Here is a 20438-nt window from a genome sequence, read left to right on the forward strand (position 1 = left end):
GATATGTCTGTCACTATATACAGTGTGATCAACCCCAAAGTTCTGAACATTCTATGTATTCAAGGGACACCTATCAGTATGCGAGAACAAGCAAAAATAGCTTCACCTATTAGAAGCACCTTAGATACGAGGTGATAGCGTGCAAACTTGAATGCGATTGAAAATGGTATAGATGTACCCCCATGAATTATTTCGAACTACTTCAGAACATTGTTATATTACTGCTGAGAAATGAAGTTCCAAAAAAGTGCACATTAGACTTGCTAAGTATATCGCCATGAATTCATTTATCGGTAGCGAGAATAGAGTATAGAGAATAGAGAATAGAGCTATTTTATAGCAAGGTTTTCGAGGTTTTCATTGATCAATAGCTTGCATTTCAGATTCGGCATTGTTATTGTGTGGTACTAGCCGAGATACTAGTAAACATTGCATTGTGACGAACGGTGAATAAAGCATGACAAACCTGCATGCAAACACTAACCTAAAGAGTCTCATCCCAATCATCCAAGTAGCCACGATGCTACCTCGCCACAATCAGTTTTGGAATGTCAAACGGACTGGACGAGCAGGAACAGTGGCTGCTTGGAGTGATCTCTTTCCGCCAGTATTTTAAGTCTTCACAGTTATTTTTTTTAATAAACATTTACTTCATTATCTCTGAAATGTCTACCAAAAAAAAGCAAAGTATTCATTTGAAAAAAATATGTCGATAAATATGTATGCCTTCCTTCTATAAGACTTGTACTGGTTTGTGGCAAAGAGCTATTTTTTTAGATGAATATCGTCAACCTACACTAACGTGATCGTTTTAAATTTGACTGTTGATTTGTAATCCACAATAGGACACAGCAACTTATAAATTAAACCTTCTGTGTAGTGTATACAAAATCCACTATATTTACAATCTTCCTATATATGTATGTATACTGAATACCAATCCAATAGAAATACTCAATTTCTTCAATTTGAGCAGCAAGAATAAGTTGCTACTCATAGCGAAGGAAGTTTATTTTGGCAACGCGAGTCAACCACGTATCAACAAAGCATAAAGGGAACTAGAAGAAGCATGCAGGTGTTTCAAATAATGTAATAAGCCTTTTTAGTAGAACTTAGTTTTGCTTTCAAAGGATTCATTGACTGAATTGAAACTTTCATCCAGAGTGGCAATTCGTTTTCTTCTATTAGGATCGCATCGGCATCCCGCAAGTGGGACATTACCACCTTGTAGCTGATTAGGGAAAGGTGGATGGACTTGATACCGAGAACTAAAGTAGATTTGCTCTAAAGTATTTTTCTCTTTCTCGTATACGTATACACTGCAGTGCGCAGTGGAATGTCATTTTTAAATTTTTTTTATTTTTTTCCTAGAAATGTAATTCTCGGGTAAATCTTTATTTCGAAACCGTGTGCCACTCACAGCGCAGCGCACTAGCCCAACCCACCGAGCGCCAGTTGACCAAGAAGGTACGACTCCCAACAGCGTCAGTTCCCTGTTTGGCTTATCATCGTCCGATTGCCAGCAAGGTATTCTACGCAAAACTGTGCACCATGGTCCACTGGACAATTAGGGCGTTTGGTATCAGACCCTGCAAATCACCATAAAAAAATCAGGAGGGTTGTGTACAAGACACGACCGCTCGACGTAAACTACGTAAAACTTCTTAGTGCAATGAGAATCGTAATATCATATGAACATTAGGTTGTATACATGATACAATAGCGAGTTTCAACCAAAAATTATCTTAAACTGTTTTCAGAACAAACATTTTTCTCAATCACCTCCGACGACCATACAGATGTTACTTGGACCCCTACTGGCGCAGCCATCGTCTCAAGTCAATTCAAAAAGCTTCTCTCACGCGCGCGTTTGCTTGAAATCATCTTACGGTTGTCATCAGCAACGGCAGCGTTCAATAGAATTTGTTTAAATTTTTTTAGTAGAACAGGTTTGTCGACAGCGAGTTAAAATGAGGAGAAAATTTCATTTCCACAATTCTGCTGTCACCGACGACATTGCTACATACGTCATCTTTGTGAATAATTTTCTGCAACAACTACCCGTCGACGGCCGCAAGAAATGCACAGGAAAAATGAAGCGGTGGGACAAAAGGTGCGTGCGTTACAGCAATCTGATGTCCCAGTAGGGGATGCATGAACGGAGTTGGTCAGTTCTGAATCTTTTACCAGACGTGAAAGAACTAAAATTTATTTTCAATAGTTTTTCGTTGATAATTAATAGTTTTAAAACAATTAACGAATTGGTAGAAAGTTTCCGAATCTATTGATAATAAAATCTCGAAAATTTATCAAGGCGCACTCGTGCTTCTGCTACGGACGGCAACATAATGGCGTCACCAAGTGGTTAATTTGCACTTTGCATAATATTCGCCTTGTTTCTTCCTTTGTATAGAATGGTGGCCCTGAGAAGAACCGATTAATTTGCTCAGCAACTCCGCCGATGCTGGGACCGCTCTCCGCGACATTTCAAATGAAATGCCACGCGCGCGGGGAAGAGCAGTTTTCTTATAATCAATAAAGATGGCTTATTAGTCCCGTCTCTTTGTTGTCCGGTATGACAGCAAATATTGTGGAACCGTCAAACACTCACCAAAGGGGCGTGGCTACAGATTCAACTTTAATGATTACAATAAAGCAGCTCTTCCGCGCGCGCTAGCCATTTCATTCGAGATGTCGCGGAGACCAGACCATGGTACCACCTTCGGCATCGGCGGAGCTCCTACCGGAAATTTAATTCCCGGCGATGGTGTGGGTCGCGCGGTCGTCGTCGTCAGCATCAACAGCACTCAGATGGAATTTTCTTGCGTGTTGCTCTACGATGGCTATGGTGGTGTATATTTCTGCAACGGTTGCGTCTGAAGTACCATTGATTATCTGTCATCAGTGAAAGCAGCTCTTCAGCCATAATTTGAGGCGAGACGATTTTTTAACAAAGTTCCTATTAATCGCTTGGTGATGACTGATAGTTTCCGTCGGTGGCGGAATCACGACCGTGCGTCAGGGTCGCTACAAAAATTTATTCGCATGGATAGCATCAATACCAGTGAAATTTCCCCTCAAGATTATAATTTTAGTAGATAGACTGCTACTTGTTTCAGGTTTAATTTCTATCCATGCGAATACATTTTTGCAGCCTCTCCTTCTGACGCACGCTCTTCGTTCCCACCGATGGCGTAGTTAGCGCTCGTAACAGGATCGTTGCGACAGAGAATCCAACGATAACAATATGTTGCAGTGTAGCGGTAAAATCATGAAATCTATGATAGAGCCAACATCTGCATTTAAGTGAAATACTCTTGTGATATTCTGACTATCGAATGGTTGCTGTTGTGTTGGTGATTAGGAATCCGCATGATCTGAAATCTGTCCTTTTCAGGGCATTACATTTTTCATTGGAAGAATTTGGTTTGACTGAGAGTATATTCATGAGATTGTTGCGTTAAATCGGCAGCAATAACGCAAAAATTCATAAGATTCAATCCATCATTTGACTTCTGCAGAGTTAGTGATTAAAAATCCATCGAAAGATAAAGACGCTATTAGCGTTTGAAATCTATCCTAATTTCGTGACGGTCTCGAATTTCGAAATTTCCGTTTACACCCTGTATCTGAGTCTTCCCCTTAGACGTAGTTTACGTCAAAAAATTATTTCAACTTAACCTTCCTCCCAAACATAATGGTGGTCCTGAAAAGAACCGATTAATTTCCACTTATGTGCCTCATCAACAGCACGGCGTTGATTGCCAGATTCAAAGATGCTGTTGGGAACACGGATTTAAAGATGTACTGCTGTTGCCACGACCGCCACCACGAACGAAAAATTTCATGTGCATCATCACTCATAAATCTCAACCAACGAACCCTCCCGTGTGAACGAATGCATCACGCTTGAATTTTTAATGCTCAAACGCATCATTCCACTCATTTGCCAAATCATCATTTTGGTTTAAAACGCATTCCAAATTAATTCGGGGGCAATTTATTGCTTATACATTAAACAGTGTCTAATATTTTATGCGAGAAACGTCAATTCACTGTTTTTAACAAAGGAAAACAAAAGAAAACATACGGTGATTCAACTGATCCATGAGTTTTAAGGTGTTGAGTTGGATGCGTTTCAACTCACGCTTGATTAGAATCGTCCATGAGTTTTGAGATTTTGATTTTTTACCACCACAGACCAAACCACAGGCGTTATCGCTGGAACCGCCCTGGTCCGTTCTCCGTGACATCCAGAATGAAAATGACGCGCGCACGCGAAACACGGGGCTTTTTATACACAGGGAAAACGAAGCAGTGGATCAAAAGGCCCGTACGTTACTGCAATCTGATGTCCGTGTTGGGGATTTATGAACGGGATTGAATTTTTCACCCGGTTTGGAAAGAAATAACATTTTCAATAGTTTAACGTTAATAATCAATAGTATCAATAGAATTGGCAAATTGCTGGAGAGTTTCCGAATCGATTGATAAGCAAATGTCAAAAATCCATCGAAAGATAAAGACGATATTAGCGTTTGAAATCTATCCTAATTTCGTGACGGTCTCGAATTTGGAAATTTCCGTTTTACACCCTGTATCTGAGTCTTCCCCTTAGACGTAGTTTACGTCAAAAAACTATGCAACAGATAACCAACGATATATGGCAATATAGCTCGGAACAATCAGAAATTGGAAGCACGATTCGTGGAACTGTAAATCTCTCAACTTCATCTGGAGCCCACGTATACCCACCAATGTGCTGAAGGACCGCAGATTCGGCATTTTAGAGCTGTAGATGGTGTTTTGGAAGAGTGTGACGGATTCCACGCTGAATCATACATCGACCAAACTTGATGATAGAATCAGCGATTGAAACTTTTCACGGCGATTAATTTGTTAAGCACTGGGGGAGCCTTTATAAAGAAAATATTGCACCGGTAGAAAAAAATTACACTTAAAATATCGATAATTTATGTAAAAATTGAAATATCTCAAAATATTGTTACCACAATATCTCACCAAATTTTTACCACAAAACTTGAACTCCTTAATTTTTTCGCCGAGATCTTAGCACTTTTTATTTATTTTCCCGAGGTGGGCATCGCCGAGTTTCAACAAACTTGATTTTTGCCGAGATCTCAGTAAAAGTGACGTTTCAGTTGCCGAGGTACAGCAAATATTTGGCTGAGAATCAGTAATAAACGAAATTTTCTACCGCAGTTCAGATTTGAAATACAGCAGTGCCCAATTTTGCCGAGCTCGAAATAGAAAAAGTTAGTGTGGACATTTTGACGATATTAAGTCATTTTTGGCCCGACGATATTAGGCCGTTTTTAGTCCACATTGACTACAGCAGTGATCCCCAAAAAAGGGTACTAAAGACTAACAGCAGGGATCGTAATTCTCACTCATTCTCAGCAGAGAATGCTCCCTCACGCTGATTTTCGCCGAGAAATCGGTTTTCGGGAAAAGAAAAAAGGTGTGATGAGAGATAACCATTTCTCCCTCACTACCAGTGCCGCGAAAAGTTGATTTGCTCGTTTTCTAACTCACTTCTTCATTTTCGTGCCATCACCAATTGCAAAAAGAGTGGCCTTATGGAACAAACAACCTAATCCCTACATGCAGACGATGTGGTGGTATGGCTATAGTGACCGCATCCCATAGTCATTTTTGTTGATGTTCTAGGTTCGAATTCCGTTGCGGTCATAATTTTTTTGTAATTGCTTACCGAAAATTTTCGCGAAAGGTGAGTGAGGTGTAAAAGTGATGAAACGAAAAAAGAAATTCATCAAGTAGGCACGATTTTCGCTTAGGTTCGCTCTAGAGAAAAAAGGTAAGAGAAAGATGTTTTTCACTGGAAGCACAGAAAAAAGATTCTCCTCCGACCCGGGAATCGCTTGATTTTGTCTCATCGAAACGAAAAGTACGAAGTCAGCTAATGCGATAAACCCTGTAGAAACAAATCGACATTGTTGTTTCATAAGGGCGAAAGTCGCAAACGTAAACATTGACTTCTTCTGATGATTTCAGGAATATTAGAGACTACTGGCGATATTTTCCACTTCCGTTCGATAGAAGACGCGGAGCGCCACCAGTTCCAAGTGATTGTTGCCTGGAAGCGGTAGGACCGTTGTTGAGAAATTTGCAGGAAAAGGCATTGTTTACGTTTGCGACATTCGCCCTTTTGAAACAACTGTGTCGAAATGTCCTTACACATACATATACATATATTTGAAAAAAAAAACACAGGAATAAAATATTCAATGCAAAAATAGAATTTTCAATCATATGCAATATGAACTGAAAAACAAATGTTGCAAATATACTGCGGCCCGCTTCAACAGCTCGAAATGTCTGTGCGGCCTTCGCAAGTAAGTATGCTGGGACCACTGGTTTAAAGGTACTGAACAGAAGCTGTTTTCTATGCTGAAAAGAATTCGAATGGTATTTTAAATAGAATCCATAGTTGATAGTCAACGTATTTACAGAAAGTAAAAATCCAGCAATTTCGCTAAAGCCTAACCTATTTTGAGAAATAAAAGCATTTTAATTACGGAGCAATATTTCACATTATTTTTACCTGTAGTTCAACCTTTAGATTCTTCAAATCTGCGTTTGAATACAAATTTACTACTAGGGTAACGGTACCAATAGTGGAGGTATTAGTAGATCCACAAATGAAAATATTTTTTAAAAATTGATAATTATTGAAAATTTACAGCTTTATCATCTTAGTCAATAGATAAACTAATAAATTTACTAACAAAAATGAGATAGATGTCATTTAGCATCAACAATTACTAAATATTGCTTGCACCACTATGGGTACACTGTTCCTTTAGTGGCGGTAAAAATTAATTTTGGTTCCCATAGTGGTGCTATCCATTGGTTTCTTATGAGACTCGCCACTATTGGTACAGTTGCACCACTATAGGTGCAAGGGAGTCAAATTTGTTAAGGAAAATCATTGTTTCCAATAGTTTTTCAAGTGAAATCTTAAGATAAGTTGCATTTAACAGGATATTTGAAGCAAGACGCATCAACTGAAACCATCGTAAAGTGTATAGATATGATAAATCTCATTAAAACTCCACTACCTCCACTATTGGTGCTACCTCCACTAAGGGTACGGTTACCCTATCATAACATCGAAATATATTTGCTGTCGACCTACATAACATCCATATAATGCTGCAACGTCATAATGATGAGAGTTTGATAGGCTCCCAAGTACAACGCAATATTGGGAATGTTGAAAAGCTTTCCTGTCATCATATAATGCTTATGAATGGGCCACATGTAGTGTATTCTAAGAAATTCTCTGCGGGCCGCAGGAAAAGGCTTAAGGGGCGGCATACGAACGCAGGCCGCGCTTTGGGGATCACTGCCCTACGTCTAGATGTTGAAATGAACGATTCAACGAAATAGTTCTCGAGATGGGCTTCGATGGAAAAAAAAACGTTCGTAATATATTGATATCAAACATCATTTCGTGCGGGATTATGTGGCATCTGGAGTATTAAAAATTTAACCCATCAAAACGCAAAATCAATTGGCAGATATTTTCACGAATGCTCTGGAGGATAACCGATTCAAGACCCTGCGAATGATGATTGGGTTATCTGATTGAGAGGGGGTGTAATCTACGTACCTCTAAGCAATCTTGATATTCCTAGCCACGCTTTTTTACTAGTTACTTCTGGAAGCAGAAACTACCGTATTCGAGGACCGACAAAATGGTTGTTCGATACAACATTATAAGATCTGCGGGATGCGCTCCCCACCATGTTCCGGTTATTGATCGCATGAAGTTGATCCGTTTCTGGCATTTTTAGCCCAAGTTGACAAATTGTCCAGTGTACCTTGCAACGATCCTTGCAGATCAACTGCGGTTGGCCTCGAAACGGATACAACGCAATCATCTGCAAGCTGCCTTAACGAGCAATTTAGCATGAGACATTCATCAATGTCTCTGACGTAAAAATTGTAAAGAAGGGGACTTAAACATGAGCCCTGGGGCTGGGGGAGACCCATGTAGCTAATTCGTGAAGTTGCCGAGTAACCATGAGAAAAACTCATACGCTTCTCTGACAAAAAATTGTACAAATAATTGTTTAAATATTTATAAATAACAAATTGTACAAACAAATTGTACAAATAATTTGTACAAAATTGTACATATAATAATAAATAATAATAATAATAATTATGCAAATAATAATAATTGTAATAATAATCATATTATTAAGTAGAGTTTGTCGGGTAAGACATCAACGCAAACTGAATCAAAAGCCCCCTTAATGTCCAAAAAATTGTGTATCTGTCAAAAAACTATTCGATTCAACCCATTTGTCTAGCCGGAAAGGAATCATCTTCTCGAACAACTTCCGAAGATATGAGACGAGCCAGCCTTGGGCTGAAAGTCTCGATAATAAAGACAAAAAAAAACGAACAGTGGGTAATGTCTGTGACATAACCGCTAAGTGGACGTAGGACTTGACTTGACCATGCCTTTAAGATACATAATATGTCCAAATTTCTCACATCAACTATTTTGGATAAATAATCGGCGTTGCATACCATTCCTTGGCAAAATCTTCTCATCAAACCGACACAGAAATCAAATCTACCTCGAACAAGAATCATCAAAAAAAATTCAGGAAGTATCTGTCCGGTCATGAAATATTAGCCTCGACAGTGGCAACCTTCCCACTGAAGGACTGCCTGAAATAAACCCCAAGTTGGCTCAGCAGGGGATGTAGACTATATCTCAGCCCTTCCACTGAAGGGCCTTCTAATCCGTGCGATAGCGACTGAAGGAGAACATTATTTTTAACTCTTAGAGCCTTGAAAAAGGCTGTTTGCTTCGGCTAAGTGCAAAAAGTAAGGAAACGATCTTTTCAAATAACCGCGAATTTCTAGTGATGGTATAAAAAAGACTGAATGCTCTGCGAGCGAATGCACTTTTCTTTTATACCTTATTTTTGAATCTTCTTGCTTCCCAATTGATGGGCCAATCAGCTAGTGTCTTGTATCCCGCTTCTTTGTCAGCCAAAGCGTCATCATCATCAACGCGTTCGAGAAGGGCTTCTTCTTTTTTACGCTTGTAGCTCGCTGCTGGCGTCTATTTCCTAACGGGACTTTTCGCTAGATACAGGTCAATAAGCCGGGTAAGCGAGCTTAGAATTGCAGTTCAGGTGGGAAGTACGTGTTCTTTTCTGAGACAACATTGTTAGTAGTAGATGGAAGGAAACACCAGGACATGGGATTTCGGGTGATAAGATTTAGAATTGGTAACATGGGACGATCATTCAGTCACGTTCGCTTTGTGTGCGGTCAGTATCAAACAATGTTTATCTAAATACTTTTTTATCAATGCCAAAAAATCCAACATTTGATGAAAAATCGATTGATAGTTTATTAATGTTTGAGCTGTTATCGGTGTTTTTTTTATCCAAATAAGATTATGTGAGAGATTTGGACATCTTATGAATCTTTAAAGGCATGGTCAAGCGAAGTCCTTCGTCCACATCGCGGTTAAATCAGAAAAATTATCCACTGTTAGTTTTGACGCTATTTATGAAAATCACGCATAAAATTTTATCTCTAGAATATTGGATTTGGCACCCAAGTACAATTTCTATCCCGAAGGGTATTGAAAGCATTGATATTGATCTCTATTATTGGTTCTGTGAAGAACCGTTTGTTTTTGGACATACATGCTGCATCATGTGGCTTTTCTTCAGCCTGTCTCGGCTCAGCACCGATGCCGGCCGGTCTCGGCTCGACTCTGCTGCTGCTGCCGGTATCTGCACAGCATTGCTGCTTTGTCGGGTCTGTAGGGTGGACTGCTGATGTACTGGCTAGGTTTCGGCTGATGATGGTGGCTTCGATGACTTCATTCCCTGCTAAAAGGTGTGAGTGCTGTTCAATCAATGATGCGGTTGCTTCGCTTGTCCCGGTCAGAATAAAAGGAAAAAATCGCGTTGCGCTATTTTATGGCTTCTCGGCAGACCCAGCGGCTGCTCATTCGCTGGTGTCTGCACCAATCAGAACGTGGTAATGGAATGATGCAAGAATTATGCGGTACCCATATTTATAGGTTCCCTTGATCTCAATGTTTTTCATTGAAAACAGTTTCATGCCTATTGAAACAAGTTTTTCGGGTCTTATCAAGCATGGACATGAAAGGCATACTTGAAATCTGTCGATTGAGGGGCTCACCGCAGAAATTCGTCCACTGAGACGAACGCTATTAACGTTTAAAATCTTTCAACACAGCGTAACGCGGTCGATTTGAATATTTCGAAATGACATCCGGTATAGTAAAGAGAGACGTAAGTCCTACGTCAAAACTTCCGAAGACAGGACAGCATCGCGATGGGGCGATACGAATTATAATCCGACGCGGGTTTTCCGGGCTTCTGGATGGCTATCACCCTCACTTGCCTCCAATCATCCGGAACAATGTTGCACTCCAGTAACTGGTTGAACAGGCTCAATAAGCGCCTCTTCACGACGTCTTGGAGGTTTTTAAGCAAATTGAACCTGATTCTATCCATCCCTGGAGCGGAATTGTTACATGAAAGAAGAGCCAGCGAGAATTCAATCATCGAAAAGGGGCGATCCATGCCATGCCTGTCAGCAAAAGCATCACGTAGCTCTTGTTTCACCGGCACCGAATCCGGACAAACTTTCTTTGCGAAGTCAAGTATCCACCGCGACGAGCTTTAGGATCTTCATTTACGGACGACGCGTTGCGCATTCTTCTCCCGACGGTCCACAGAGTTTTCATTGAAGTCTCGCGCGATAAACCTTCAACAAAAGTGCGCCAATATCCACGTTTCTTCTCCTTGACCAGTTTCTTGAACTGGATCTCGAGCGCGATGTACCGTTCGTGAAGAACGATCGAACCGTGTTTCCGAAATTCTTTGAACGCGGCTGATTTCTTGCGATAAAGTTGTGTACACTCGACATCCCACCACGGACTGGGTGGTTTCCTACGAACCGAAGCTCCTGGCACTGCCGACTTTGCGCCTGAAGAGCACTATCAAGGATCAACTGGGATAGAAACTCGTACTCTTCTCGCGGTGGAATTGCTTCTATCAACATTACGCCATCAATGATGGCCTCCGCATATGTGCCCCAATCTATGTGCTTTGTGAGGTCATATGAGAGGTCGATAGAAACAGATTGATTACGTCCATTGGAAATCGAGACTTCGATCGGCAAATGATCACTACCATGAGGATCTTGGACCACCTTCCAAGTACAGTCCAACGATAATGAGCTCGAACAAATGGAAAGATCTAGACGACTATCTCTTGCTGGAGGAGCCACTCGTGTACTCGTGTCCCCTGTATTCAAAATTGACATATTAAAGTCGTCGCAGAGGTCGTATATCATTGTTGAACGGTTGTCGTCGTACAGTTCCCCCCAGCCTGTTCCGTGGGAGTTAAAATCTCCCAAGAGTAACCGTGGCTCGGGCATAACCAAGCAGGTGTGCGAGAGATCTCTACGAGATATCGCGGTGTTTGGAGGAAGATATATCGAAGCGATACTGAGGTCTTTTCCTCGAATAGTCACCTGACATACGACAGGTTCGGTGCCAGACATCGGCGCAAGTTCGACTCTATACACTATAGAATTGATTATGTTGAAATCAGGAAAATGAAGGTTCACATCTGGTGTTAGCCAAGTTTCACATAAAGCAAAACCATCGCATTGTAATTTGTTAACTAAAAAATTGAAAATATCTAATTTTGGAAGAATACTTCGACAGTTACACTGTAAAATCGAATTCATGATACCCTTATTGACTAAGTTAGCCATCGAAGGATACAAATTACTCGAGGAGGGGCATTTTTGAAGCCAGCTGCTTCAGGAGAGGAGTCAGAATAGGAAGAACAGTTTTGACCATGTTCTTCACGGGGTCGGAAGCATCAAAGAAGTTGAGGATGAGTTCCACGATGTCAGAAAGTGTGAACATTGGACGCTCGGGAGTTCTTCTGCTCGTTCTCTATGTTCTCTTTCCGACTGAGAAATTGCAAAAATTGGGGCATCTGGGATTGTAGATGTTCCCGGAAGCGGTGGAAACTCTCGATCATCCCGATGTGAAACCACAAAACATTTTTGAGTATTTCCACCCGCTTTGAAATTGACCATGTTGGATTGGGGCTCACTTTGAGGCTGTTTTCTAGGCTTTTTCGAGGGTCGCTGGCTATGTTTTATTCTCTTCCTCGTTGAGCCATTGAAAACAAAGGGAACCCCATTCCCAACCTCGGCGTCAGAGCTACCTTGATCGTCCAAAGGAAGAGACGAGTAGATGGTGTCAGAAACGACTAGAGAAGCGGCCTTCCTCAACATCTCGGCGTAACTTCGCCGAGAACGCTGCTGAAGAGACCGTTTCTGGTGGATTCACTGCTGTATGTGGAGCATGTGGAGGGCTTTCGTTACAATAGACACATTTCGGTGCCGTCTTGCACGCTCCCTCCACATGCTTCTCTCCGCTTGATGCACAGCGTGGTTTATTGCAGCAGTACTGCGCGGTGTGGCCCAGCTGCTTGCAATTAACACAGTTCATCACCTTCGGCCATACAGCCGAAGAGGTAGACGAAGTTTGCCAATCACTACGTAGTCAGGCAGTGCGGACCCGGAAAAGGTGACGCAGAAAGAGTCAGACGGGGAATAAATCCGCTTCTCTCCCTCCTGCGACACCGAATACATTTGTTTGCAATCCAGTATCGCAACAGGAGGCAAAGAAACGTTCTTGAAACGACCGAAACCTTGTTTCAAATTGTCGCATGTCATACTTCCCTCCATCACCACCCCCGCGATCTCACACACTGCTGACGGTAAATATACCTTATATTCGAGAGTGAAAAGCTCGCAGGTGGTAATCTCGTTGGTCTGTTTGCGATCACTGACCGTGACGCGAAGCTTACTGGACCCAACCAGGTCAATGGTCGTGACAGACGAAAATCGCTTTTCCAGATCTTTGCTGATCTGTCTGATATTCAAACGTTTGCCTTTGGGTCGAAAGAAAACAACATACGGTCCACTAGAGTCGTGAGGGTAGACCTTGGGACGGGGGCTCGTAGAGGAAATTTTAGCGTTGCTGGTGTCCATTTCGTTTTGGTTTGGAACACCCGAATGCAACGAAACATCTGACATGGAATACGAAGTACCCCCGCCAACTTCGCCTTCGCGCATTGCGGACACGAAATGCGCCGCTGCAGCGAGGCACAATCTATTTTAAAACTAAACAAATTACCACAAGAACAGAAAAACACACACACACACACACACACACACACACACACACACACACACACACACACACACACACACACACACACACACACACACACACACACACACACACACACACACACACACACACACACACACACACACACACACACACACAGGAAGACGAGTTAAAGAAAAAAGGAGAAAAAAAACTATTTCAATAAGATGGAGAAGAGAGGGGAACAATGAGTGGGAGCTCAAGTAAATACTTGCGTTCACACTGCTGTGTCGCCGGCTAACGTTTCTTACAGCACACACTGGCTGGATGGACACTCGCCGGTGGTGCGGTCGAAGCGAACCACGCTGTTGTTGTTGTTCTCGCCGCAGACAACACTGCAACTGGGTGGATGGATGATGGTGGCAGGACGGCAGCGTCTGTGTTGGTGGAGACGCACGATGGATGATGACTGTCGGCGTGGGGCGATGATACCTGCGTCTGCGATGGACGCCGAAGAAACTGCAAAACTTTGCGTTGTCTCGCAAAAGCAACGAAATGGCTACTTAACTGCTTCAGCTAAGCATCACTTCCACTCAAGCACTATGCTTCAAAACACTTTCGAAAAAAAAACCTCTACCTGTGCTTCAGGAAAAAAAAACCAAAAGAGAAGCAGACCGTACGCGGACTTACAACCGTCTCGCTCGGATGCTCGACGTGAAATGATATTGTTTTATCTATTGGACAAAACTATTGTATTGAATTCTTTGAATTTGTACGAGAATATATTGAATGTAAGCCCAGTTACAAATCAATTCGATCTAACAATTATTATTATCTAAGCAAATACTTTGAAAGCGTAAACATATTATAACGTCAATTTAGTCGAATAACCCCAGTCTTTCCTTCTTCTTCTTGAGTTCAACTGGAACTTGGCCTGCTTTTCAACTTAGTATTCTATTTCTTCAGTTTTTAATGCCCAGGTGCCGAGAAAGTTTCCAACCTGAAAACATCCTAGACCGACGAGAATCTAACTCACCATCTCCGGATTGGCAATCCTACGCTTTTGCTAGCAAGGCTAGCAATGGGAAACTCTCCTCAGTCTTCCCCATTAATTGAATATTTTCGCAGTAATTAACTGTTAGTTTTCTAAACCATGTCACCATTATGCAATCATCTAATCATATGACTTAACATGAATATTGAGAATACAAACCGCTGAGCTATGGAAGACACCCGAATACCAAACCAAACCAAAAATAGGAATCGTATTAAACGATACGGTAAAAGTTTGTCAACTTTCAACTACGATAAAAAAAATAGCACAGCCGGGAAAGGTTTTTGCAAATGAGTTGCTATTAAAGTGCTATTGGAACACGCTATTGGCAGTTTCTGTTAGGGGTGGATTGCGGTCGAATTAGAACAGCCACCGGAAGACAAAGTTTTTTTTAACGTCATTACGAACTTTTTACAGCTGCATGCGCCGCTCGTACAAATATAACACTGAGCTATTTTGGGTAAATCAAATTACTTTACACTAATTCAACTGTGTCTACATAATGTAGTATCCTCATCATCAATCGTGCAAATCAAATCATATATACAAAAGCACAATTTTACTACAACCTAGCATATTAATGAATCATAAACTTATATATATATAGCAACGTGGATTCAAAATAATACACGATACAAATAACTAAAAATATACAAACATACCTCAATCTAGAAACAAGTTTACCCATTTTCAATTGATAGAACGACGAGCAAAGTATTTTCAGCAGTCAACGGCCATATTCGTGTCTTGGGATCATTAGGCCTAATTGCGGAACGACAAACATAAATTAAATTATATTTATTATTGATTTCATCGTGTACTCGATACTGAAAAGCTCAAGTTTCATACAGAAAGTGAAGGAACCCCCAAAAAAAACATTTACTCTCAAAAGCGAACATCGTTTATTATAATTAATTAGATGCGTGTATTCAAAACATTTTCGATTTTAAATTTTTTTTCCAAGGGGGACCCTTGGGAAAAATGGGGAAAAAATCAATGATTTTTCAATAACTCCAGAACGCAATGGCCGATTGGGCCAATTTTCAATAGCAAAAAATTAGGAAAAATTCTGCGTCGAATGCAACCTGTTGTTGCAAGTAAATCGGATAAGGCTAAGTACAAAAAAGTGTATCTAACATTTTTTTTGTACACACACACATACATACATATCAAAAGTTCGGTTTTGGAGTGATCCTATAGCCTTTACGTATACTTAGTATACGCGAAAGGCAAAACATATGCATAAAAAGCATAAGTTTTACACATTTTTCTTGTTTTTATGCATAAAAGTTAATCATTTCGTGAAGCAAAGATAGTCATAATTGTGCATAATATTTATTCCTTTTTGTGTGTAGTGTCATTCTCCCATGAAAAAGCATACTTTGAAGTTATAATTGAATACTTGACCTCAACTGTGAGATCGGAATACTTATCTGCAAAGATAACAAAACTTGGAATAAAATGGAAAGTACTAAACTCGTCTTAGACGGTTGAAACAAACTTTGTTTTATGAATTCCGAATAGTACAAGCGTTTTTCTTATTCCCTTACCTGAAAGAGGAAAGCTTTTTCTGCTGGATACCTACCGTGTTTTTTTTGAAAATGCTTGTTTTAGTAGGAATTTGCCTTACAATATTTGTTTTCAAAATAAGTTACGCCCAAATCGCAAAACAATCCCGAATTGTGTTTGACGGAATCAACTCTGTCTCCACTAGGTGAAGTAATCGGTCACAAATTTCTGGAGTAATCAAATATAGCTGCACGCTGCAGTAACGGGTTATGTATGTCAAACATTGGTTCCGTTTCGCAAATTGTGAACTACCAAGTATAGCTAAAATTAGGTCGCGTTTTTCATGCCATGTCATAACTTTCATAACTTTGTTCCTCGTTTCACAGGATCCACGGACAGCGTAAATTGAAAATCATCATATTTATTGAACAATCACGTCACAGGTATGTGTGTGTGTGCCAAAGGTCATACTAGTTGCTGGCGGTCTTGTGGCTCAATCCTATCCCTGTAAAAGTAATGTATTTCAGCCTTCATGTTCAATGTGTTTTGTACGTTGCCACATGATGTCGTGGAGCTTAGTCAACGCCCACCTTTCACCAATGGAAGGATATCGTGGTAATCGTATGTAAACTAAAAGAAGCAACTATTGAGCCTTCGGCAGTTACGACTTTCATCCTTTCGCAATTTGTTCGTGTTCTATTCATTCGTCTTTGTTAGTCTTTACAAACATATAAAAATCTTGAAAAAATCAAAGTTTTCTTTATTTTTTAACGCATTCATATTCAGGAGCTTTCCTAGCTTAATTACCAACAGTAATGCTTTTTTTGGCAAATGCATTATACAAAGTGATGGAATTAGATGGAATAGTTTTAATTCATCTTATGGCAAGATAAAAATAATTCTTTATTTAGCATATGATGCTTGTATAATTAAAAAAAGGTTGATGTCATGCATCGAAAATAATACAAATGATCTCGATTCATGCACGAAAATGTATCACGTTTGCTTAAAATAACCTCGGCAATTGACCTTTCAGTGGAGCAAAATGCTTTTTTTCATTGAAAACATTTAACATCCGCATGAAGGGAATGCAATGACTTTTATTCGGCAAACTGTTTCAGTTGAAATCGTGGGCAAAGGTGTACACTGTCTAGACAACGTAGACAACGAACCAACACATTTTACGTTTCGACCCCAGCGTAACGAATAGGAAAAGTTTTCTTGTCAGTTAGGGAAAAATTGTGCTGCATGCGAAATTAGCATTGGCGTTACTAGGGAGGAAAGCTAATTAGTCTCCCTTCAAGAAAATAGCAAGCTGTTTTATAATTTCGATAACCTTTTTATAGACAGCACAGAGATCTATATTGTTATATAGAAGATGATGGTCAAAAATAGACCCCTCAAGCTCACGAGGTTTTAATCGATATAAACCTAAATTTCTAATTATTTCAACGTACTGACACCAAGCTTAAAAACCTAGTACTTATAATGATCTCTTACTCAAACTAACTAGCTTTTTTTAATTTCTAAAGCATTTACAAATTGTTTAAAAAATGATATTGAGACAAAACGCACAATGGGTGGTGCAGCGGTGTGAATGCCTTTTGCGATGCAATCATTTCGCAAACACAATGTACCAATCTTGTAAATATGGCTGAACACAATTTTACTTGTAACTTTTGAATGCAATGACCGATCGTTATCCAACTCAATAGGGATCAACTAGAGTTTATCTCCCGTCGAATGCAGATTGTTGCGGAAATCGGATAAGGATTATTATATGCAAAGTTAAGTTTTTAGGTTTTCGTGCGCATACACACACATACACACGGACAGACATTTGCTCAGTTCGTCGAGCTGAGTCGTGGAATGACAGCCTTTCGGTATAATTTTGTTGTACCAGAATGGCAAAAAGGTGAACGCATGGTTGTTTCTAAACCTTGTTTGATTGACCTAAAATCTTACGGCTATGTTGAAAGAACCAAGAACTTTTCTCAATCTTTGCACCACATCTCGACAATACATTTTCCAAATTTCATCTGCGTGTGGAAAATTCAAACTAACGATTCTTAATTAAGGAAATGATGTCATAGGGTAACGGTACCAATAGTGGAGGTATTAGTAGATCCACAAAAGAAAATATTTTTTAAAAATTGATAATTATGGGAAATTTACAGCTTTAATATCTTAGTCAATAGATAAACTAATAAATTTGCTAACAAAAATGAGATAGATGTCATTTAACATCACCAATTACCAAATATTGCTTGCACCACTATGGGTACACTGTTCCTTTAGTGTCGCTAAAAATTAATTTTGGTTCCCATAGTGGTGCTATCCATTGGTTTTTTATGAGACTCGCCACTATTGGTACAGTTGCACCACTATAGGTGCTAGGGAGTCAATTTTGTTAAGGAAAATCATTGTTTTCAAAAGTTTTTCAAGCAAAATCTTAAGATAAGTTGCATTTAACAGGATATTTAAAGCACGGCGAATCAACTGAAACCATCGTAAAGTGTATAAATATGATAAATCCAATTAAAACCCCACTACCTCCACTATTGGTGCTACCTCCACTAAGGGTACGGTTACCCTATGCTTATTTGAATGTGTTGTTCAAAAGAAGAATCTTCAGAAAAAGTTCGTTCGGGTTTTGGTAGTGGGCTTGTTACGCCACTGGATATAACTTTATCGATTATGAAAAATAACGTACGAACATGGAACTATACAACTTTATCGGTTTGGACATGCCTTCACTAGTAGCGACGATTTTTGATAGAATAACAGAAATACAGCAGTCATTTTGTTTATTCCTTTTAATTACTATAGGTATGTAAAGCTGGAAATTGTTATGGTAACATAGCTGATGGTATGCTCGTTGAGAAGTAAAAATTAATAGTAGTGCTATTTTAATAAACACCCAGGGGAACTGTTTCGTTTTCAATCTCACTGAACATATATTCATCCCATCGCAAAACAAAGAAATACAGCACCAATCTCGTCGCTTCTTTTTGATAACACGCGTGCTCACTGGTGAAAAAATCACAAAAATAAGAAAAAAACAAATTCCTTTTCATTGCTTTGTGGGATTTGATGGGATGGAAATAGGAGCTATGGAATGAAGTGCCAAACCATTCCCCTATTTCTTTTTTTTTGCACAAGGATGTTGTTGCCTCACAGCTCAGTGTTCATTGAGACTTTCACAATTATTAACTACAAAGATTTCTACCCCAAGTTTCCATTTTTGCATTCGTTCATCATGGAGCTAACTCGAGGGTAATGCTTTTCTACTGCCGTTTCCAAAAGCCCAAATCTGACGTAAAAATCTTTGTGCAGTGCTGAAATTAAAGTCGCTTACTTACAGCAAATTATCTATCATTGTTTTACTCTTTTCAGCGTTATGGTTCTCTCAGCTTGTGCTCTTGATTAAATTCTGGAAAAGCACGTGGTTTCCAAGATGTCCGAAGAGGAAAGAGGGGAGGTTGGATATTGCCATTTTTTGCTTGACGTACCCTTTCGAAAACTCCAAGTGTGCATTGGTCCTCCACGAGCATCGTCCAGGTTTCGTGTCCACAGAGAAATGCCGGTCTAATGAGCGTTTTGTAGATAATCAGTTTGGTACAGTGGCGAAGTCCAAAGTACGTACGATTTCCTGCCACGATGTGTCCCCGAATTTCTCTGCTGGTATCCCAACAAACAATTTCAGCTGAATAAACTAGTTTTTTAGCTGATAACCCAACTAACATTTAATGTCAATGTAAATGTTATTTCAACTCGTCTATACGGCTTCAAGCTGAATATGTGTGCTATACATATGATCAAGAACTTCTATTCAATGCTTTTACCAGCAAATCTGGCGAATCTATTCAGCTGTTTTTGACGTGCCTGCACAACTACTTTACAGCATGTTACACATTTTTTCCTTTACTAATCTTTACTAAACCATTTAGTAATATAATTTGCTTCAATGGCGCTTATTCAGATTTTTTGAATCTGTTAAATAAGTTTTATACAGCCACTGAATTCAATTTTATTAAATATTATTTGAGAGGAGAGTAAATTTCGGAGTTTATTTAATGTTTTTTTTTATGAAAACTCAAATATCAATTTTGTTGCTACCTAGATTCGAACTCCTGATCTCCTGATTCAATGGCCGCTGGTCTGTTATCACCGTCACTTTGACATATGTAAATAACAAAGAAAATTATGGATGTGATTCTTCGCATACCCTATAGGTTATTTTGCTAACGCTATTTTCGGATTCATGCTGTATAAACGTTAGAAAGAGGCCTACATGCTGCTTTTAGCACATAAGCTTCAAAATTATGCTTTCAGCATTATTTCAACCATTATTCAAACATCTATCAGCATATTCAGTTGGCTAACTTTTATGCATCATTAATCGCTGAAATTGTTTTTAGGCAACATTTTCTCGATCTGTATAGATGCTACTCTGGTGCTAATCGTTTAACAGTAGCCGTCAACAGAAATATCGTTTCTAAATGGCTTGTTTTCTTACACTACCGCTAACATTAATGACAGCGCTTTGTCAGTTGCTATAAGAGCAGGTGAATACCTTTGTAGCTGAATTACAGAAATCAATAGCTCATACACAGCTCC

Source organism: Armigeres subalbatus, chromosome 3 (genome assembly GCF_024139115.2).
Source record: "Armigeres subalbatus isolate Guangzhou_Male chromosome 3, GZ_Asu_2, whole genome shotgun sequence".
NCBI lineage: Eukaryota > Metazoa > Arthropoda > Insecta > Diptera > Culicidae > Armigeres > Armigeres subalbatus.